At 53.6% G+C, this 23,457-nt stretch overlaps 1 protein-coding gene across 1 annotated transcript in view; it reads left to right on the top strand.

Moving 5' to 3' along the window:
- The first annotated feature begins 1,056 nt into the window (after positions 1–1,056).
- Positions 1,057–23,457, top strand: part of ZBTB7C (zinc finger and BTB domain containing 7C) — a 108,905-nt gene continuing 86,504 nt past the window's right edge. The window contains exon 1 of the mRNA XM_042962021.1: positions 1,057–1,201. The gene's annotated coding sequence lies outside the window, so the exon portion shown is untranslated. The remainder of the gene's footprint in view (positions 1,202–23,457) is intronic.

The raw sequence follows: 23,457 nt of genomic DNA, 5'->3' as shown, positions 1-23,457 counted from the left end.
AAGGCTAGTGGCCTGGCCTTGGAAGAGGGGCAGAGGCCACAGAGGGCCAGGACCCCCATTGGTCTCCTTTGGTTTGTGGGGCTTCTCCATGAAACGCGGAGATGCTGATCACCAGGGAAGAAGAGCTCCCCTTGGCTCCTCCCATGTTTCTGAGAACTGCCAGCCTAGGTACCAAGGGGTTAACGAAGATTTCCCCCAGGTGAAGGACAGTTGCAGGGGAAAGAGGGATGACAGAGCCAGGAGCCTCCCCACTGGCAGTTTTCAAAAAGGGTGTAGCATGTGGCTTTAAGGAGCAGCTTGGGAGAGGGTGCTGTAGCCACACCTCCCTGTGATTGGTGGTTGGCCCACCCCACATGCGGACTGTTGGATCTCCGGTTGGCATTTCTGAGTCAGGCTTCGAATGGAGACAAAGCAATGGAAAGCCTGTCAGATATGTTTGCTGTGGGTGAGCCCTGTCCGCGGGTGCCCCCGCGCAGGCCCCTTGACTCCACCTGGGCCAAACCCAGGTGGACACCCTGGTGGAGGGAGCTGCCGTTCTGTGCTTCCTTCCTGCACTTCCCTCTGTTTTATATGCCCCTTGAATGCTTGCAGTGCAGTGTTTGATTTGGTCAAGTTACGTTCAAGACCCTTTGAACAGAAGACGTAATTCTGGTAATTTTATTGGGCTCAGGTTTCAGGCAAATGGAAGTAAAATTGCCTTTAAAAACAAGAGACACACAGAACTGAGTAAAACAATAATAATAAAAGGCTGCCCTGGTTTGAGAAAAGTGGGAAGGCATTTTGTGAAACATTCAGAGGGAAGAAGAAATAACAGGAGACCAGGAGAGAGGCGGGGTGGGGAGGAATCCTCTACCACCCCTACTTTCATATCTGCTTTACCTTCAGGAAAGAGCTTCGTTTGCGTGCTCTAAAGTGAAGCATAAAGCGCCAATAGTGAAGTTGGTCCTTGTCCCGCGCTTAGCAGTACAGGTGGACGGCAGGGGCTGCCTGCCAAATACTTTGGTTGGAGGGAGGGGTGGGAGTGCTCTCTTCAAAACCACTCCTGGAATGGCTTAACTCGCCCAGCGCGAATCAATGACAACCTCCCGCCGGCCGCGGCAGGCTCCCCTGAGCAGCGCTGCCGCGTGGATCCCCAGCCCGGGACCCTGGCGGCGCTCAGGACACGGCCCGGGCACGAGCGCGGCGCCCCCGGGGCGGCCAGGTGGGTGTGCGGCGACCCGGCCCGGGCGGCGGGGAACGGGGCCCGGCAGGGGGGCGGCGGGGCGGCGGAGGGAGGTAAGCGGGGAGCCCTTCGGGGCGCCGCGGGGACCCCCTGGCCCCGGGCGTGGGCTCCGACCGGCCGGATGGGAGTGGCGGCAACGGCAGCAATTTCAAACCCGCTTCGGGCCGGCCGAGCGCGCCGGGGACACGGGGGCCGGGGCTCCTGGGCTACCGGCGGGGCGCGCGGCCGCGTCCCTCCCGGCCGGACGCAGAAGAGAGTCTGGAACTCTGTAGAGCAACTCTCCTGGCTTGCTCCGTGCCCGCGGCCCTCGCGGGCAGCCTTCGGTAGCGGGGAGAGGGGACAGCGAGGCGCGAGGGCCGCTCCGGAAGGGAGTGGCGGACAGACGCGGATCGTTTAAATTCCCTCCCTCCAAAAAACCTCGGGCTTCCCCAGTGTCAGATGCAAAACTTGGGTTTGGGGGACGAGGGGCAAAAGCCGAGGCAACTCGGGGCAGAAGTCGAGGGCCGGACGGGGGGACAGAAATTAAAGGGGAGGACTGGCAGGAGTCGCCGTTGTAAGCTGGAGAGGGTCGCGTCGCGATCCTTGGGCGGGAGCCGCTGGCAGAGCTGGGTGGGCGGGGGATCCTTCCCTGCGCTCCGACCTGGGCACGGTGGGCGGGACAACTCCCTCCGGGCCCGTTGAGTCCAGCCGGGGTCTCGAAGCTCCCGGAGCCTCAGGTGGGCCTGGAGACCGGAAGGGAGCGGCCCCGAGCGCCCCCACCCCAGCCGGCTCCCGCGCGCGCGGCGCCCGCCGGAGCGCCCGGTTCCCTGCAGCGGGCGTGGCGGGGCCGGGGAAGCACTCCTCAAAGAGCCCAGCGCGGAGCATCCCGAGTGGGGGCGGTTTTCTCGTGCCTGTGGTGAGCGCTCCGGGGGGGGGGGGGGCGGGGGGCGCCCGGTGCGGTTGCCCCAGTTTCTGGCTTGTGTTTTCCTGGCTGCGGGCAGGTGGGGCAGGGGACGACTGCGCTCTTTCTTTTAACCCTTATTAATGAATTCCGAGGACTCATTGGCAGGCTGTGGGCATAACCCTTCCAATCCCTCTAAATGCAGAATTTTGAAAATGGGAAGGAAGTGGTTGAGACAATCGGGCAGTTTTCTCCAGATTCGATTGAAGATTTTGTGGGAGGGGAGGGGATGGCCCTGCTGGATTCAAGTTTAAGCTCCACTCCACCCAGTGATGTCCTGGGGGGATGACAAGGGTCAGGAACCTCCTCTGGATAGATCTCCAGGAAAGGACAGTAAGTAACCTGGCTGCCCTGGTTGACCCTCTTGCCCTTAAGGCCCAACCTGGACTGAAAGGGAGAAGAAAGCCACCCTCCCCAAAACGGCTGGGGTCTCTGTCTCTTAGGGCTAGTGCTTGGGGGGGGGGGTGAAGAGTACCACTAGGGGCAGTATCTTCAGCACCCCCAGTTTACGGGGAGGAGGGACTGAGTCCCAGGGGACCAGCAGAGTCCAGTGCTCCTTGCCCAGAACCATAGGACCCCAGTGCCGCTTGGGCCCTGAGGCCACCAGCCTAGGTTCCAGAACTTCATGAGATTGGGAGATTTGGATCACACCAAGCCCCCCCCGAGACCTTGGGGAGACACAGACAAGACTCAGGCCTGAGCCACCACTGAGGGGTGGCCAGCACAGAGAGATGAGGGTTGCAAAGAATAGCGAACCTGGGTAGCAAGTAGACTGTCCTCAACAGACCTCTAGGAGAGCCACTCTGGGATCTGAGCACAGGCATTTTGGCAGCCAGTGATATCAAGAAAGGCTGCAGATCAGAAGTGGTATTGGGGCAGGACCTGGTGAGGAGGAAGACCAGAAGAGCAAAGGCCTGGAGGTCACAGAGCTTTAGGCCTATCTTGTCATGTCAGTGCTGGGAGATAAACCAGAGAGGGTGCAGGCAGGAAGGAAAGGGACGGGGCATTGAGAGAGCAGGTGCCAGACTGTGCTTGGCACACATTATCTACTGTGATCCACGAAAGCTGTCGGCTATGAATCACCAGCCCCACTTTGCAGATGAGGAAACTGAGGCTTAAAGGGGTTAAGTGAGCTGTCCAGCTTATAAGTGACAGAGCCGGGAATCAAAGCTGCCTGTTACACAGCACATCCTTTAGAATCTTATACTCTAGTTGGGGAGACGGGAATCACCTTGACATAAGTTTTATTTTATTTTTTTATATTTGAGACAGAAACAGAGAGACAGAGAGCGAGAAGGGGAGGGGCAGAGGGACAGAGACAGAATCCAAAGCAGGCTCCAGGCTCTGAGCTGTCAGCACAGAGCCCGACATGGGGTTCAAACTCACGAACCATGAGAGCATGCCCTGAGCCTAAGTCGGACGCTTAACCGACTGAGCCACCCAGGTGCCCCAGGAATCCCCCTGATATAATTACAGCACAACACGAAATAGTATGTAAGTGTTACACACAATATTAACTGTTTTGAACCTCGGTTTCTTTCCACTCCGTCAGTCAATCATTTATTCAACAATGACTGTCTTGTCTAATGTGTGATTCCAGGCACCCTGCTAAGTGCTGGGCATACATTAGTAGCTGAAGTCCCCACCTGGTCCCTGGGCTCTATCCAGTGGGAATATAGCAACAGTACATCCTTCAGCGGGTATTGAGTGGATGAAATGCGACAGTGTGTGGCAAGGTGTTCCAGAAGCACTGCCCTGAAGGAGAAGCGGCAGGAAGCCTGGGTGAAGAGGACGGGTGGGAAGTTGGGATGATGAGCTGTCCCCAGGCTGCAGTCACAGGGACTCATCCCTGGCTCAAGAGGACGCTGTGGGGTGCACACAGTATCCAGGAAGCTATTGGAACCCCCCGTGGCTCAGATTATCAGCTTACGGTTGTGGGTTCCAGTTCTGAGATGAGCTTTTAGATTTGGCACATCCCAGCTGGAGATGACAAGAACCCTGTGCAGCCTCCAGGAGGGCTGGCCCCTCTCTGGAGCAGGGCCAGCCAGGCTGGGAAGGCCCCAGAACATCGCCCTCCTGATGCATCAGCTGTTGCTCTGTGGCCGGGGTGGCGCTTTCCACACCCACAGGTCTGGAGCTCCAGCTCTCTGACCTTCATCCGACCACCGGGGAGGCTTGTCCAAGTTCGCAGGACTTGGTAGCAAAGCCAGCACTGGACCCCGCGTCTCTCGGCCATCCGTAATCCTCACGGCGGCTTGCACTAGCCTTCCAGGGCATTTCAGGGCTCAGCTGTAAAGACCACCTGCTCGTGTCTCCACTTCAGTGCCATTTCCTGCTGTTCCTGTCCATCTCCATTGAGCCGACCTGACATATCCGTCCTCATAAAATGGTGTCAGATGAATCTTTGAGACAGAGCAGCCATAAATATTCCTAGGACATTTGGCCTCTTAACTCTCCTTCCATCTTCAACGATGTAACAGGCGTAAGATAACTACCTCTAAAATTAACTATCACTTTTGTGAGGAAGGTGAACTGATAAATCTTGCCTGGAAGCTAAGCCCACCTGAGTGATGTTCCGGGGCCTTCCTTCTCTAGAACTGACTTCCGGGAGGGACAGTTTCGATGGCGTTTTCCTTATTCCTCCCCAGCACCCCGCCCCCCCCCACCCCCGCACCTGCTTTTTCTTAATCTCTTGTGTTTGGGGTCACGAAACCATATTGCATTCCCTTTTGATGTCACGGTGCCTGAATATAGGCATTTTCTCCCGATGTTGAGATTATCAGCCTGGAAAGCGCGGCGAGCGCCCAACTGGCTGTCCTGTTTGCAGCAATTACACAGGTGTATAATTGCATGGGGATGTTTGTTTGCTTAGCTCTTTCTCAGCCGTGCAGCCCTACAGGTTGGGCCAGGGACAGAGCTGTTCAGTTTATTTTCCTTTGGCTGGGAACTTCAGAGATGAATAGAGGGAGGGGAATCTGGGGTTGAGAGATGGTTGCCAAGGGCAATTTGGAGTCTCCTTCATATTAGTCAGAGATTGTGTTTTTCCTTTCTGAAGCTGCCTGCCTCACAGCGACTTCCACGAAGGATTTTTCCCCCCATCTGTGTGTGTGTGTGTGTGTGTGTGTGTGTGTGTGTGCACGTTCATTTTTGTTTTGATTTTTCACTTGCTGGACTTCTCATGACTTAGCACAAAAAAAAAATAGCTTGGGGAATGGGGGTGATGAAATGGGGCCTTTAAACAATGCGTTCTCCATGTCATTGCTTAATAAATTTGAATACTGATAGACCCTGAGGTATCATGATGGAGTGAGATGAGTAATTCCTTTGAAGGGAGAGTTTATCTTCAGTGGATGACTTTGAAAATTGCCACATAATTTAACTTTCCCTCTGCACATCTTGAGCCTGTGTTTGGAAAAAGAGGAATGTGGGCCGTCTTTCCGTCGAACTCCCTTTTGTTCCTTTGGCAGACCACCCCCCCCTCCATCGGGGCCTTGCCTGGGAGAGCAAGTCAACTCGGCCCCCTACCCGCTCGTAGTCACCCCTGCGCCCCCTCCGCCATGCCATGCAGGAGGCCGGCTAGGGAGAAGGAAGCTTCCCCTGCGGGTTAAGAGCTCTCCCCCAGTGGTGGCCTGGCTCCTGTCCACGTGGAGTGCAGAATAGAGAAGCTGGCAGGACCGAAGCCTGCCCGTCCTAGGGCAGCACCCTGGGGCGGGATGTTCCTCATCGGTGGAGAAGTGAGTTCATTCTCTGAACAAACTGAGTGAAACAACACTGAGACTCCAAACTGGAAAAGTTGCCTAATAATAGAGTACACAGTCTATGTCGGCGTTTTCAAATTAGATACAAACCAGAAGCAAATGTACACGTGACCCACCCACATGATGTCATAGAGCCGAACTTGGCACACTCATACGCCCAGGGCTCTTGCTTTCTTGGCTATGGATTCTGGCTGACGATTCTGTTACTGTTCAGTGGTTTCTGGAGTTAACAGGTCGGCCCGTTGGTCTTTGTGAAGTTACAGGTAAAGACCACGGGAGAGGTGACCGTGATGCCAGTTTGTGTTGATGCCGGCCTTCCTTAAGCCTTAGGGAAGTCAGGCCTTAGGGAAGTCTAGCGGAGTATGCATCCGTTAAGCAGAGCTTAAATGATGGGAAACTTTCTAAGTTCTTAACAATAACACCTTTATTAAGATATAATTAATGTACCACACAATTCGCTCGTTTATAGGTATAGAATTCACTGGCTTTTAGTGTATTCACGTATGTACAACCATCACCGCAATCAATTCTGGAACATTTTCATCGTGCACAAAAGAACTCTGTACCCATTAGCGGTCACTCTTCATTTGACCTCAACTCCCCAGTTCTAGGTCACCAACAATCTACTTCTTGTCTCTAAACAGATTTGCCTACTCTGGACATTTCCTATCAACGGGATCGTATAGTATGTGACCCTTCATGACTGGCTTCTTTCTCTTTGCGTAATGTTTTCAAGCTCCATCCATTTGTAGTACGTATCCGTGCTTTATTCCTTTGTGTTTGTGAATGATATTCCTTATGGGGGGATATACCACATTTTATTTCTGTATTCATCAGGGGTGGGTGCTCGTTTCCGCGTTCAGCTCTTGTAAAGAATGCCAACGCGAACATCTGCGCACGAGGTTTTGTGTGGACCTAGGTTAGCATTTCTCTCGGGTGTTTACCTGGCCGTGGAAGTGCTGGGTCATACGGTATCTCCACGTTTTACCTTCTGGGAAACTGCCAGACCGATTTTCCCAGCGGCTGCCCCACTTTACATTCCCACCAGCAGTACGTGACGATCCCAGACTCTTCTCCACATCTTTGCCAACGCTTGTTGGTAGTATCTGCCTTTTTTTATTGTAGCCGTCGTACCTTCTAAGGGTTTATGTGCTCAAAGAAGCACCACCCAGGAAGTATTCTGGATTCAGCTCAGTCACATTCGTTTGCCATTCTTACAGTGAGAGCCATTTCGACTTCCGGATTGTCCTGCATGGTTGGGGTTTCCTCTGCGTGTCTGGATTCACTTCCGGTTTTCCCTGTATGTTTCGGTAGAACAGTTCAGGGTCCCACAGTATGACACGGGGCTTGGTGCTCTCATTCTCTTTCCCAAAGAGAATGCTCGAATGCTCCAGAGAGCTGGCGGTGGGGTCGGCTACCTCAGCCCCACTCTCTCCAGCTACAGCTGCTGATGGGAAAGCCAGGCCTTGGGAAGGGAAGAAATTGACCTAATGGAAGTGAATGTGGACAAGCTATTCAATGTTTGGGGCTTTGAATGGAGACATAACCAAGATCCTGACATTTTTACTCCATTGGATGACCCCTTTGGGACCACAAAGAAAGTTGGAGAGCTCTGACATCTTAACCAGGCGATGAAAGGCTGCCTTCTTGCTTGCTTGCTGGGGTCCTGAACCACCAGCACGGCCCACAGATTCATCCACAGTTGCTTGGTGTGGCTTAGCCCTCCATTTCACACTGGGGCTTCAGCTCCGTGATGAAATAATTTTATCCCATTTTCATACCTCTGGGACTGGCTGGGGTAACACTCTGAACAAAGATACGTTTGAGCTGAGAGAGATGGAGAAACTCACCTAGTTTGAATGACTGCCAAAGATTACAAAAAATTACCTGTTCCCCAGAACATAACTGCCGTGCTGGTCAGTGGCCATCCTGGGGCACCGTGTTCAATACAAGCAAGCCTCAGTACCAGAAATTCATTCCTGTAACTTCTGGGAAGTCACTGTCATGGACTTTGGCCGGTATGACTCCAGGAGCAGCTTGGGTCAGGCTCTGCTACGAATTTGCCCCTCACCTTCAAACCAGTGCGTAATGCAGCAGCCCCGAAACCTGATTAGAGGTGATCGCCTATGAAACCTTTGAACAGATTACAGGTGCCCCGGGCCCCACCCAGGAAGTACTGAAGAGGAAACCAGTTGTAGGAAAGATGTTTATGATGGAGGCTGAGAACACAGTTTGGCCTTTCTGGGCCTGGGTTTCCGTTTTCAAAATGAGAAACGGGACTAGATTGGTGTTCTTCAAAGGGATTCACTGCGCTGATCCAAAAACAGTTGTGCGTGTGTCTCGTCTTGCACAAAATTTTATTTGTACCAGGCGGCTTCTGCGGCTGAAGAAAAATTCAGAGGGCCCTCGAGTAGATGGTTCCTGACGTTCATCTATGACAATTCTGAGCATCACCTTCTCAGAGGACCATTGTCTCAACTTCTCAGAAGGGGGGTATAGGAGGAGGAGTTGATAGCTGCTTGCTAATGGAGTCGTGCTCCATAGGGGCCCAGGCTACCCTGGCTGGCGGAGTGCACAGCTGTGACATGGCAGAATTCTACCCAGCATCCCTTTCTTCTCCCAACCCCCGTGATGGCATCCTTCCCGCTTGCCTTGAAGCACCCAGGATTTTCCTCCCCTATTTCTACTACTATGTCTAATGGCCCAGCGTGTCCTTCACTCACTTATCCATTCACTTAACCAACATTTCCCAAATACCCCCTATAGGTACCAGATGGACTGCCACTCCATCTTGGACCTCAGTAGGCCAGCACATCTTAACCAGACAGGCAGCCTGAGGCTGATCGCCGGAGGGGCAATTTCAGGGCTCCTTGATTTGAATGTGGCAGCGTTTTGGAGAGGCCCAAATTCCTGGCACGTAGGTAGGGCGACCCCACCTCCAGCCCTGTGTACGAGCTCTGCCTCCCAGCCCTCCCCGCGCTGAGGCTCTGCCCTCATCCGGCTGCTGGGAAAATGCTTCTGTCATCCCCGGGGGCTCAGCCAAAGACGTGCCCTCCTCCTCAACTCCCACCTGCACGGAGCCTGGCAGGCGGAGGAGGGGAGGGGAGGGCTGCTTTCCTCCGAGATCTGAGCTCCGTGCTCCAGCCCTTGGCTCCCACCCCGTAACCCTGACTGGACAATTCACAGGACAGCTGTGCTCCAAGACTGAAATAATCACTGTTTATGAAAGCTGTTGCAGGGAGGGGGAGCAGGCGGAGGAGGGAAGGAAGGGTCGCATTTCTGCCTTCTAACAAGAGAGGCCAGGTGAGGCCCAGAGCCCTCTCCCTCCCTTGCGGGTGAATGCACACACCGATGACGACGCTAGGACATGAGAGCCCTGCTTTAGGGTGCTTTGAGAGATTTTTGTTTTGTTTTGTTTTCTAATGAAGAACCTTGAAGGCTCATTTGAATAGGGATTAATGTCTCTGTGGTCTGGACCCGCAGAGAAGGAGAAATTCTAGAAGGGTAGAAGTTGCAATAAAAGGAAGCAGGCTTGGTCTGCCACCTCCCACTGATCAGCGAGGCCTCCTTGGTTGGGGACACGTGTTTGAGGCAGATTTCTGGGCATTGCTGTATTTTCCTTTGGACCGTGTGTGTGCATGCCTGTGTGTGTGTGTGTGTGTGTGTGTGTGTGTGTGTGCGTGCGCGCGCGCGCGGGCGTGTGTGTGTCCCCTCGGTGAACTCCACACTAAGAATATTGACTGCCTAAGCTGTGAGCTTTTGACCAGGTGACAAGGACCAGTTATGAAGCCTCCCTGAGTGTCTTCAACCCCTAGCTTGTCATCACTCCATTTTGGCAATTTTTGTGGAGGGCAGTGAAACAGGCATTTACTGTAAACTTTTTTTTCCCTGGTACTTCCGTGCTCTTCTTTCAAAGTTCAAATTCCTCTACCTCCTGGGGTCTGCCCAACTGGAATTATTCTGTGTGCCCAAGTCACCCCACAGCCCCCATCTCTTAGCACCCCTGCAAAAACTCTCACCTTGTCCTCTCTTTCAGATGATCTGACCCAGTTATTAGGAGATAGCCAGTTTTTTGTGCTAATTCACATCAAGGTGTAGAAAACACTGGCCGCCAAGTTACCCCCTCTGCGGGGCTTCCGTCTTTGAAAGAGGGGGCTCACCAGCCCACATTTCTAATGGTGGCATGGCGATAAGGCAGAATAAATAACTCTGGGCAGAGCACGGGGCGGTTCATGTGGGAATGGGGACATCCGTGCTAGAACTACTTCAATGAAGCGACTTTGGTCCTTGCTTGTGATGCCTGGGCACAGAGGTGGCCTGGGGAGGGGGGCGGGGCATGAGTTGAGAGGAGGGTGAGTGACCAGAAGGAGGGTACCCTAGGGTGCACTGCAGGGAGAGCTGGGCAGGTGACAGTGGTTTCCCTGTCTGTAGGCCAGGCGGTTGCTTCAAGGTAACACTGGGGGTGACCCACCTGGCCCAGGAAAGCTGGGAAACAAATGAGTGAATGCAAAGATGGAGCTAAGGGGTGCTTGGGCCTTGGGGCAATGGGCCCCGTAGCTGGCCCCATGCATATCCAGCTCTGGGGTTCTCAACTCGGAGCCTCCTCCTCCCCACCCTCTTCTGTTGGGGTTCTCTGCTGAGGGGTGCATCCCTACACCATCTCTGCCCTCCCTCCACCCCACTCCCGTGGTGCACCCTCTGAGTGAACCTGGCCTCCAGCTCTTAGAAGTTTTTCCAATAACATGGCGGTGAACTCTTTGCAGACCCAGGCAGAGGAGAGAGCCTGGGCGTCAGCCAACCCAGAGCCTGAGTCCATGCTGGGTTGAAAGGCCCAGGCCAAGTGAGCCTCATGTGGAGGGAGCCAGGAGAGGATGGGTGGGGCCCTGGGAGGAGAAATTCCCTGCAATCAGAGGGGCCATGATAGGTGATACCTAACCAGCAAGGGCAGAAGTGGCCAGACCCTGAGTGGCCCTAGAAAGGACAGGGAGGCAGCTCTCTGGCCCTCACCTTTCAAAGGTGATCATCCATATACCCAGTTAAGACCAGAACTTGAAAATGAAGCAAGATGCTATAGAATCAAGTGTCACACTCAGCTGAGTGGTCCGGAAAGGCAGTGCCATTCAGGGTCAGAGCGGCGGGTGAGGGGCAGGGCGCTCAGGAGAGGTTTCACCAAGGTGCTCTGAACTGGGACTGAGGGCGAAACAGCATGGCACAGCCTTGTAGCACGTAGGCTCTGGAGCCAGGGCCGGGTTTAAGCCCCAGCTCTGTCATTTACAGGCTCTGTGGCCTTGGGCTTGTAACTTAACCTCCCTGTGCTGCACTTTCCCCATGTGTAAGATGGGAAGGAAACCTCACCGGGTTGCCGTGAGGACTGAACAAGGGAACTCCTCCGTGCCCAGCCTCTACGTGTTGGCCGTCACCATTTGGGCAGGATGAATGGCGATGCATCACAATGGCCCATTCCAGGCAGGTGGGCGCAGGTGACACGAGCATTTGGCCAGGATCTCCCCTGGAGGCGGGAACTGTCTGAGATTTTGGAAATAAGCTGAGCAGCACCCTGTGGGAAATGTGAGTCCAGAGTCGGTTTCGGGTGCCTGGATTAAAGCCACTGGTGGTCATGTTGGGCAGGGCTGGGCTCTGAGCCCTGCTCTGATGGGGACGGAGGGGACAGCACACCAGGATGTCTTCAAGTTCCACGGTGTCACGGGGTAGATTACAGATACGGTTCTTCTAGTGTATTTAATAAGAAACCCCTTAGGCTTGTGACAAAATCCTGGCCTGCTCTCAGATTCCGTCGATTGACCAACGGCGGTGAAGGATTATCATGTATTTTCAAATTACTACCAGCTATCAAATCAGAGCAGGTAATGAAGGTGCGGGGTCGGGGGGGGGGCGGTGATCAGCATGAGAGATAATAAAGGAAATAGAAAATATTAGTACGTAAACTGCTAAAATGATACCCACTGAAGACATGAAATGTTCTAAAAATGGTGTTATCACCAAAGAACGGCCCTGGCCGAGTTCACAAAGCTTCCCACAGCATGCGTTGCAATGCTCGGTGCTATTGCAGTGGCCTTGTGCCCGCCGCCCTGGCTGCCCTGTTCTTGGCAGGGCCCTTCCGGGATCACTTGCCTGAAGCGCACGAGGGAGAGGGTTCTCCCTGGTCACACGTTCTTAGAATGCACCACTGGCTATCAGAGTGCAGCCACGCCACACCACACCAGAGAGACATCTGCTGGACGGTGTCTCCCAGGGCCGTCTGGGCAGGGTCAATGCCCTGGATGTCCTAGTCCACTGGGGCCACCCGACGAGGAGAGGCAGACAACGTCGGAGTGTCCCAAGGACCGCTTGCTCCAAAAATCCTTCCCCACAGATGGCAGAGCCAGAATATGGGTCTACCTACCCCGAAGACCACACTCTTGCCGTGTTGCTTGACTGCCTCTTGTAGCCATTGAGTTGTTACGGCCAGCACCCCTCCACCCTGCCTCCCGGCCTGCTGGGACCTGAGCACCAGGATAGAGAAACCCTGAAACAAGGTGCTTTGACGGGTGGTTTCCCAGGCACAGAGAGCTCCCTGCACTCTCTGTGACCAGGGGGTTCCCCAGCAAGGTGGCCGGCAGCCAGTGGCTCAGCGGGGCAACAGCGGATGTCTGGGAGGCAGCCAAGAGGAGACACACTTTTGGGGCTGCGGAACCTCGTTCCTCGGGACGTTATTGAGTCCAGAGTCTCATTCAGGAGTACGAACCCTTCTGTGGCTTCAACAGCAAGAGGCACTTGCTGGGGGACAATCCCTTAGCCTGCGTTCTAGTCTTAGCTCATCCACCTGTGGCCGGGTCACTGTGGACTTCTTGGAAGTTCTGAGCTTTGGATTACTTCATCAGTACATGGCAAAAATTACAGCTGCCTTCTGAGCTGACGGAAGAATTCAAAAGATAAATCATGTACCACATCTCGGGACCTTGGCATTTCTCCTGTCGCTGCAGAAAAGCGAGTGATCAGATCAGCCGCCGTTGCCCCTGCCTTGACCTGGCCTTCAATTCCCTCCTGACCATCCCTATACTGGCAGAGGGGCTTGGAGAGAGGGTGACAGCGAAGGGTGACAGCGAAGGGTGACAGCAAAGGGCTTTCTCCCTAACTATCTCTAAAACCCTTCCTTTCCATTTCCCAAACAGGCGTCTCTGCTTTTGCATTTTCTCACTCACCTCTGCTCCTTGAGGAACCGGAGCCCCTCCAGGGTCAGCTTAGACAAATGGACAGACACCAACTAGTATCCCATGACTATTCCCAGTGCCCCAGCCAGTGAGGGCAAGCACCCCTGCCTCACTCCCAAGGCCCTGGGACCAGCCAGCCACCACCCCCCAAATCCTCTGCATCACTATGCCCCAAAGGGCCCGTGGTCCTTGCACAGTTAGGACTCTTACCGCCGGTTCTGTTGGCAGGCCAGCAGGGATGGGCGCACACACTCCTGTCCCCTGCACCCAGCCAGCTATCTGTAACAATGATAAATGTAATCAATAATAGCATAGGCAATAATTTAGTAGTGAAAACATCTGAAAAAGGCAATTAGCGACAAAACACCACGATTCTCCAAGGTAGTTGGTTGCATTTTGTCTGGCCCTGGGGACGATGCGGATTCTGTACGAGCATGTGCTGTTGGCTCCTGGTGAAGGTATATTCTAGGCATCTCCTAACCCATTCACATGGGGGCACCCATTGCCACCTTCTCCCATCTCCGGCTCGCTTAGGGTTCTCAGACAGGCAGACAGACTGCAGGCTTCATTTGGCTTTTCCGTCAACCCTGCAAAGTTCAACATTACTAGGTGAGGGTCACCATGACCCAAAGGAACGGATGCCAATTAAAGGGGCCCGGTTTACCTGGAGAGTGGGGGAGATAGTACCCAGCTTGTGATCCCCAGGTCGTGGGGTTAACGTGACAACTGAAATGTTTCCTCGCAGACAGCTTTGCCTTAATTGGCATTTTTCCTGGCTGGCTGAGCCCTACAGGAAAGAAACCATCTCACTGTCCCCAGGCTACCTCACCTCCTGTCCATCAGGGAACCCCAGAGCTGAGCATCATACATAAAATACGAGAGAACCATCCCTTCTTGTTAATAAACAGGACTGCAACGTGTATGTATTTGTACTTTACAAATTCATTACTAAAAAAACTTACTTGACAATTGCTAAGGAAAACTGTATTTTCAGAGTATATCTTAAACAACATTTATTTCTACATCCGCTGTTCCTCTAAGCGCTTACAGTCTGAACGACAAAATTAACCCTGAGTGCTACTGTTTGCGTTATATTCAGTGTTGCAGTCCCTGTTTCTCCAAGGCTGGGGGCTCTGGGCAGGTGGCTAGAAGGCAGAGTTCAGTATGAGGATGTCAGAGTTCCCAGGGAATCCACTCCTGCAGGAGGTGGAGGGAGGGAACTTGAGGGGCAGAGGAGACACTGATAATGAGCCCCAACAGCTTCAGCCCAAACCATAGGAACTTTGGAGCTGAAATGACCCCCTCTGGTTTGTCCCAGGTTGGGTCAAAACGCCCTGTCTTAATAGAGCCCTTGATGCCTTAGGCAGGCATTGAATGTGGGTGTCCCTGGACAGGTATGTCTTTGGGTCAGGTGGCTCTGCAGCCCAGGAAATCCTCCAAGGGCTGTTCTGAGCTGAGGGCTGACCGCTGACTGCTTCCCAGCAGCGAATGTGGAACGGGACCTGGGTGGGTCACCTCTGTGCCCTCTGCACTCTGTACATGGCTTGTCTTTCTCGTTAGTTCGTAAACTTACTGTAGACAGGAAGTGTATCCCATAAGGCCCTCTCCTCCGCCCACAGCCCTTGGCTTTGCATGGAGCCAAGCACATGATAGGTGGCCATAAGGCAGTCAGTGATCCATGCTTAGGTACCGTTATAGGCAGCAGGCTGGAGGCCTCTGTGCCTGGGGACCCATCACCCAGGCCACAGCTGCCAGGAGGGAGATGCTACAGTTTAGGGTGTCAGCCAATTTGGACAGAGCCCCAGGGACAGGCTCCTCCCAGCCTCACCCCTCCCTTCTACAGGAGGTCAGGGTCTGGTGGGGGTGGGGGTTGAGGATTACATTGTGTGAGTTACATAAGCTGCTGCCATTGTGTCTGTTCACGCACTCCTTCATTCGTTCATTCGTTTGTTCATTCGTTCATTCATTCATTCATTCATTCACGGAGCACCCCCCAGTGAATCTGGCACAGGGTCACAGAGGCACAGGGTGTGGGCAGTTTTCCTTTGTGGGGCAGACTGTATATACAGCTGGACGGGGACTCCCCACTCCCCATTCTGGAACACTCCCTCCCATTCCAGGGAATTCTTGCTCATGTTCATTTGGCCTCTGGTTCTCTCCTCTCCCTTGGAATGCCCCCGCCCTGGTTCCACCCCGTGCACTTTGCTGCCCATTCCAGATGCTTCACCGGAGCGTGTTGTAACAGATTAAGTCAGCCTGATGCCTGCGCTCCCAGCCTTCACCAGCCTCGCTCTTCTGAGCCCTCTCAGCGAAACCAGCTAGAACTGCACGGCAAGTGGGGGTAAATGGCACCACTTGCTTAGAGGCCCCTTTCACGGGGAACTTGCACATGGGCAGGACGGCACGTGTGCTCTCTACCCTCACCCCCTACACAGCCTGCTCCAGCAGTCCGTGCGCCTCTAAAGTAAAGATAAAATAACGACTTCATCTTCATAAGAGAGAGAAAGAGGAGTAACAATCGAGGTAGTCCAAAATCAGAGAATGGTGATACCCATTTTCTGCCATCCACTCGGTTGAATATCGTATACCATGAACAGGACAAACGCAGACCTTGCCCAGCAACGCGGAAGTGGATGTATGAAGCACCATTAAAAGAAGTAACAGAACAAAGCTTGTGCTGCCCACGCCGTTGTGCCTCCACCAGGCTGTGCTGGCATCCGTATCGTCCATGCAGATCCCCCTTCCCGAGCCAGACCCGATGGCGCCCAGCTCAGCTCAGCCAGCTGCGAGCACCTCCCCCAGCACAGGCAGGAAACCTCCCCAGACTGTAAGTCAGCAGGGACCGTGGGGTCTCACGGGGCCCCAGGCACAGGTCGCTTCACACTTTAATTCTCCAGCTTCGCCGCTGCTACACCATGAGAAGCCGGCCTCCCCGGGCCCCCCTGGAGCCCTCAGGACAGCAAAGCCACCGTGTGCCCGGCACAGCCCTCTCCCTCTCTCCGCACCCTCTTTGGCACCAGGGTCCCACAGTCCTCTGCCTGTCCTCTAAGCTCTAATTTCAAGGACTCCTCCAACATGCCTGCCTGGCCAGGTGCGGACTCACGGCATTGTTCTTGCTGTCTCTCCTGCCATCCCCCGCCCTGCCGGACTGCCTCTTTTCATCCAATCCAAAGCTTCCTTGAGGATGACTGCCCATCAGTTCCGCACAGAGCTAAGTCCAGAATCGCTTTTGCATAAATGGGAACGCATGGGGTGCCGGCTCCAAGGGAACTAAGAAAGGGAAACAGGTGCGGTGTAAGTGTAAGCATGGGGCAGGGATTCTAGCGCGTGCATTTCAACAATTGCCCTTGGATGTTGTGATACAATCAACAAAATAGTTTTAAGTGAGCGTGAAGCCAACATTGGAAAGGAATGAAAGGAAGGCTGGAGCAACCGTGGAAGGCTGTAGAAGGTTGACGATGCACAGCAAGAACAGCTTGGCATGTGCCAGGAAGGGGAAGGCTCTGGTGGGGGCAGAGCACAGGCCGACCGTGAAGATACAAACACATGGGAGCCTGAGAGTCGCTTATGTAAGATTTTTGTCCCTGCACGGGTGGTCCACCTTCTCTTTCTTCTCCACCCGTTCTTCCTGGATCATGGCCAGGCTCCATGGCCTGGAGCTCTGTCCCTGAGAGATGGCTCTCTTTCAGCTGGGGTGGAAGACAGAGAACAGCGCTCCCAGGCCCGGCTCTGTGGGAAGCATAGGAGCAGGCATGATGGAAAGCGGCTGCCTCCCCGGGAGGAGCCCTGGGACCGCCCTGGGAGGACCGTGCCAGCCTGAAGGTCAAGACAGAGACCCCCGAGGTGCCCACTTACTCTCCTGGAGCCTCCCAGGGCCCAGCTGCCACCTGCAGCCGTGTGCCTTCCCTTCCGAGCTGACGCTCCAGGAGGACTCAAGCGTGCAAACTTACCACGTGCCTTCCCAGCCTCACCTGCAGGCACATCAGGGGGGGTCCCGGAGCCCAGATTGTGTGTGCACGGTGCCAAAGAAGCCACCCAGTTCAGTCCCCGAGTAAATCGTTGATGGGTTGACGGGAGGATGAGGTTCGGTATGGTCCTGCCCTTTGAGGTGTGCGGACCCACCTGCTGGGCGACAGGTTCAGTCTCCTTTGCTCCCCCCACTACTCCCCTCCCCCAGAGCCCAGTCACACAGCCTGTCCTGCTAGCCCGCGTTCGAACACACATCCTGGACCTGACCCCTCCTCCGGACCTCCGCTGCCACCTCCAGCTGCCTAGTGCCCTCCGCTGGCTCCGGAGCTCCTGCTTCCCGGGCTCTGATCTGGAGCCTCCCAGATGTCCTCTCCCCCAGAATCATCTTGTTAAAACATAAATAGGATCTGTCGTTCTCCAGCCTCAAACCCTCGGTGGACCCCACTGTGATTAGATTCTAAACTTACTCTGGCCTAAGCCTTTGCTAATCAGAGGTCAGTCCTTGGACCAGCGGCTTGGACCCTACCTGGGAGCTCGATGGAAATGCAGGATCTCAGGCTCCACCCCAGACCTACTGAGTAGAAATCTCAGGGCACGGTGCAGGTTACTTTTGAGGAACACCAGCCTGGCAGACCCAGCGAGATCCGCTCTGTCCCTTTGACCTCACTGAGGGCCAACACAGATTGGCTCACTGCAGATTCGGACGGCCCCTTCTGAGCCCCCAAATAAAGGAGACCCCCTCACTCCCGTTACTTACAATTCTATTCTTCTGTTTTACTTTCTTCAGAGTGCTCTTCCCCATCAATGAGATTATTTATGTTTTTGTGATATTGTATGCCTTCCTACTAGCACGTAAGCTTCCTGAGGGTAAGGCCCGGCCAATTCTGCCCTCCCCTGGGTCCTCCCAGCCTGTAACAGTCCTTGGAGCACCCAAACAAACCATCACGTATTTCCCGAGCACCTGTGCCAGGCCCGTGCAGGGTTCCCCGAGCCCCCTGGGAGTTTGGGGTCCGACTGGGAGGACCTGCCCGTCACATGTGAAAGTTCATTCAAAGTATGGGAGCTGACTACAAATGAGAAATGCGCCCAGACCCCCCAAAGTTCATCTGCTTGTAAAATGAGAAGGCAAGGGAGGTGCCTGGTAGTTTTAGGGAAGGAATGTGTGGAACATAGGTCTTCCAAGAATGTGGGGCTGGCAGCGGGAAGGACGACGCTTGCCTGTTGGTTGGGCTTGCGGTGATGTTCTGGCTCCTTCTTGCTGGGTGGAAACAATCAATCTTCAAAGATTAAGAAAAGTGGGCACCAGTGTTCATCACCTCAATCTGGATGGAAACAAGGCAACGGAGAAAAAAGATACCCTCTAGTATAAAGGCTTGGTTCTTATAGTGTGTGGTCTGGACCAGCGGCATAGCCTAGGATCTTGTTAGAAATGCAGAATCTCGGGCCAGGAAGTCCGGGGGAGGGACCCAGCGATCTGTGTTTTAAGAAGCCTCCAAGGGAGGCATCTGATGGGCGCTGGATTTTGAGAGACTGGTGGGATAAAAATAAATCTCCTTTAAGAACAGATACGTGAGGGGCACCTGGGTGGCTCAGTCGGTTAAGCGTCTGACTTCGGCTTAGGTCATGATCTCGTGGTTCGTGGGTTCGAGCCCCACGTCGAGCTCTGTGCTGACAGCTCGGAGCCTGGAACCTGCTTCGGATTCTGTGTCTCCAGCCCTCTCTGCCCTTTCCCTGCTCGTGCTCTGTCTCTCTCTGTCTCTCTTTCAAAAATAAACATTAAAAAAATTTTTTTAAAGAAAAAATATGTGAAAAAATACATTTGTTATAGAAAATCTGGAAAGCCAGAAACATACAAAGATGAAGGGATCAGTAATTCTACCACTCAGAAATAGCTCTGGTTAATACTATTAATATTTTGGTATAACTTCTTACAGACTTTTGTAAAGCACTTGTGTAATTTTTTTTTTATTTTGTCCGTATTGGGATTATGCTGGATATTGTGCTGCTTTTTTTCATTTAACATTTTAGCTGTGAGCATTTTCTAATCATTCATAGGAAACTCACTGTAATGGCTTCACATTATTCATACACATTAATATGCAGCAATAGCTAAACATTTGGTTTCCAGTTTTCCCTAATATAAATAGCACGAGAATGAACATCTTGGCTCCAAAATCTGAATATTTTCTTCTTTTTTAAAATATTTAGTCTTTAGAATTTTTTAAAAGTTTTTTTTTTTTTTATTTAAGTCATCTCTATACCCGGCACGGGGCTCAAACTCACAACCCCGAGATCAAGAGTCACATGCTCCTCTGACGGAGTCAGCCGTATTTTCTTAGGCTAAAATGCTACAAGAAGAATACTCAGGCAAACACTGAATACTTTAGGTCTCCCTATGAACATTTGCCTATTTAAAATGTTTTAAAGCAGGTGTATGTAACACATATGGCCAAACAAAGTTAAGGTATCAACCCTATGAAGAGCTTCTGAAACCTTAAGAGAAAGTCACAGGTCTTAGTGGCATAAAAGTGGGGGAAAGGAGCTGACAGTTGACGGATGTGGGATTGCATGTGGCTAATGACCGGTTCACATATGAAGCAATTGTTGCCCCGCCTCGTTACTGGTGAAAATCCCCAAGTTAAAGCTCCCCGATGCTACAGTTTGTTTTTTTTTTTTTAACTCATCCATTTCACAACGCTGTGTCAACGTAATAAAAGCAAGGGTGAAGTGAAACAGATATTCCCCACCCAGGTCTTCTGGAAGGAATATAAATCAGTACCGCTGCTCTGGAGACCAGTTTGGTATGTTTTGACTAAAGCTTAGCTCCTCACGGATGGCTCATTAGACGTCACAAAGACTCCGTCCACAGAGCGTATGATGCCCAGGCGCCGTTTTAAGTGTTTCACTTGTGTTGACTTGCTGAACCTTCACAACCATCCAGGGAGGGGCTAGTGATTATTTCCATTCTATAGATGAGAAAATGAGGCCGAATCGGTCATGTAACTTGTATACGGTCACGGTAGGAGATTGACTGAGCTAAGATTTGAACCCGTGGAGTCTCCCTGTAACACCCATGAGCTTACGCTCCGTGGAAGGCCGTCTTCGCGTTAGGTCGGAAGCTGAGGGACAGAAAGGCTAAGTGACCCTCCCAGAGCCACCCAAGAACTTACCTACTTGGCATTCATTCATCTCTCTCGGTTACCTTTCATCTGCTGACGCTGGCCGTGGGTTCTGGTCTGCCCTGCCTGCTAGACACCCTTCATGCCTTTGAGGCACCTGCATTGCAGATAATGGTAAGGAAAGATTCATGGTTTATGAAGCAAGCTGACAACTTGCTTTGCTCATGGAGGGACTGGTATACCGTGGGATAGCCTGTTTCTGCTTGAAAATAGACCCGTCGTTTCCATGGCTGCTGGGTCCTCGGAGTGACGGAGGCAGCTGGCTAGACTCCCAGCTCTAACCCATCCCCAGGAAAACTGCATCACTGGAAAGGAAAAAATGAAATCCTTTCTCAGGTCACAGCTTTTTTCTCAGGTGCACAGAGGTGTGCTAAGTACCATGGGAGACGCGAAAGAATCAGAGAGCAGAGCCTTTGCCCTTGAGGAATGTAGCACCCTTTTTCTCACAACGGGACTGGAGAACTAGATGGACTGGGCGGTGCAGGTCCTGTGCCTTCTCTCTTCCGACACCAGCTTCTGGTGGGGTTGACCAGGAAGGCTTACTGGAGGTGTCCCCTGAACGGGTCCTGGAAGGATTTCAACAGCAATATACAAGGAATGATAGATGCAGACCCACAGTGGTGGCAGGCTCAGGTGTCCTCAGAAAGTGAGCATTCCGGATTGGCTGGGTTAGGAGGTAGAGGTAGGGGAGAGGTAGGATCCGGCCGGAAATGTAGGTGGGGTCCCCATAGAGGAGGGCTTTGAGGGACAGTCTGAGGAGTGTGGCCCTTGTGCTTATCTTTGTGTCCCCCAGTCCCCAGCACAGTCCACCAGACTGCCTAGGACTTGCCAAGGGCTCATCGGATGTTATAGCAAGTGAGCCAGTGATAAACTGAGTGAGTGACGTGGACCCTGAAGGCGGAGCCAGGAGGGTCATGATTAGAGCAAGGTCTTGTTAAGACAGGTGTTGCTTAGCTCTGCTGATATGAACAGAAGTCCCAGGCAGGGAGGTGAAGGACAGGTAAGGTGATGCCCAGTAGAAGGGGATTTTGAGGCACCAAGACTGGGAGGAGAACCTGCGAGCACTGGCAGAGGCCACGCCCCCCCCGGGAAATCACTGACAGGTGTGTGCTCATCCTTTCGCACCTGCCAGGATCTCTGGGAGAGCGGCCACACCCCTCTGGGACCCTGCCAACCCAGCTCTCGTCTCCAGACTCTGATGGGCACTAGATTGGGCCCCGGCTCCTGTCTGGGTCTCGGAGCGTTTGCTGGGCCACCTCTGCAAGGCAGCCTGTAAACACGAGGTGCCTGGGGCTTGTCCACCCTGGACAGGAATGCGCAGGAGATGTGGGCTGGGGGAGAAAGGGCCTCGGGCCTCGGCCAAGGGCAGCTTGATTGTGTTACAAGAATAGGTTCCACGTGACAGGCAGGACGGGTGCCCTGCCTGATGTGGACCTCCGCCGAGGGAGGCGTAGGGTAAAAGCAGAAGCCAGCTGCCTCTTTGTCCTTTATGCGCTGGCTCTGTCAGCTTCTCGCTGTGGAACAGCAACGCAGGAGCCATACTTGTTCAGCATCTCCCCGCGTGGGGCAACGAGAGGATGATGGGCACGTAGTGGGCCGGCTCTAAGTCTGCACTGGGACTGAAGATGATATGCACAGAGGGTCAAGGTCTGGGCAGGCAGTGGCCAGGGCAGCCTGTGGAGGTGAGGGGTCAGAGCAAGGACCCTCTGAGGCTCTGGGAAGTGGCAGGATCCGGAGAGCCACCGGCATGGAGGGAGCAGGCCACGGCAGCCACAGAAAGATGAGCACCTGGCCGGCCCCAGTGTGACCGGCAGAGAGATAGGCGGGGACAGTCATGAAAGACAGCAAACCCAGCAGAGACTGGGGGTGGGAGCTGACTTTGGACCCGACGGGCCCTGTGTTCATCTGTCCTGAGGACTGAAGAGGAGGTAGCCTCAGATTGAGCTGGAAGCATCTAGGTAGGAAGGAGCAGAGGTCCGGGAGTTTCTCCGTGCTCTGCATGAAGGAGTGGGATTGCTGGGTGAGAGGGTACGTGTGCGTCCCTTCGTAAAATAATGCCGAATCGTGTCCCAAGGTGGTCGTACCCATTTTCGCTCCCCCAGCTGTCCGTCAGCTCCTAGTTGGATATTATCTTGAGCTCCTTCCTGCCCAGTACTCCGGCCTCCTGTATATTTACATCCATCCCGGTATTGTGACCGCTGTCAAGAACCGAACTACGGCGTCTGGGTTACCGAGTGATCCCAGGAGCTCAAAAGTGGAACAGACCTTTCACGGGGCAACATAACCCTCATTTTACGGATGAGTCAACAAAGACCCCGAGTGAAGGGGGACTTGCCCAAGGTCTCGGGCGCCGCCCGGCCCGCAGTGCCTCCTCCGCAGCCACCCCGTGTGCCGCTTCCTGGTGCGGCTCCACTGATGGTTGGCCAGGAGCACGCCTCGCACGGGAAGGAGGCCGAGCTGGTTACTGATATAGCCGGGGCCGTGTTTATACCACCGGCAGCCAAAATGCAACTCGAGACCGAATCTGTGTTGGGTCTGGGTTTGCGGATGAGTTCATCATTTGCACGTCCTCCGTGTCTGAGATTCTGGAAGAAATTTAGACCTGCAGGTTTGCATGGCTTTCCGCTTGACTTGGAGCCACCTGACCCCCTCCTCGGTCAGGAGGCAGTCCCCGATGAGGTGAGAGGTCTGGACCCCACGGAGCACCTCCTGACTCTTGCCTCCTGCCAGCCCTGGGGGTCAGAGTGAGTTCCGAACCAGTTTAGCTCCAAATGGCCCTATTGAACTTATCTTCTTGTCTCTTCTGTGTCATTCCTGTGATTAATTCTTCCTGCGCCTGCGGATTTTTGCTTTTCCGTGAACACCCACAACCCAAGAAAGGAGGCAGGTCAGAGTAGTATCCCCATCTGAGCAGATGAGGAAAACCGAGGTCTGGAAGCAAGACTGCAGGGAGTTGGCGTCGCGGGTGGTCTACCGGCCAGCAGGCTCAGGGACTTCTCCCTCGGGTCATTCTCCTGTCTGCAACAGAATGCCCGTTCATAGGACTGACTGCAGGAAGGGCACCTTCAAGGATTGCTCAGGAAATATCACCCTGTCAGCTTACTGGCTTCGTGCGGGCGGATTCTCCTCTGATGGGCCCTCAAAGTCAGGTGTGATCTGCATGGATGACTGTTACCCT

This window comes from Panthera tigris, chromosome D3 (assembly GCF_018350195.1).
Source record: "Panthera tigris isolate Pti1 chromosome D3, P.tigris_Pti1_mat1.1, whole genome shotgun sequence".
Classification (NCBI taxonomy): Eukaryota; Metazoa; Chordata; class Mammalia; order Carnivora; family Felidae; genus Panthera; species Panthera tigris.
The sequence above is the reverse complement of the archived record's forward strand: the minus strand, read 5'-3'. Positions and strand labels throughout refer to the sequence as shown.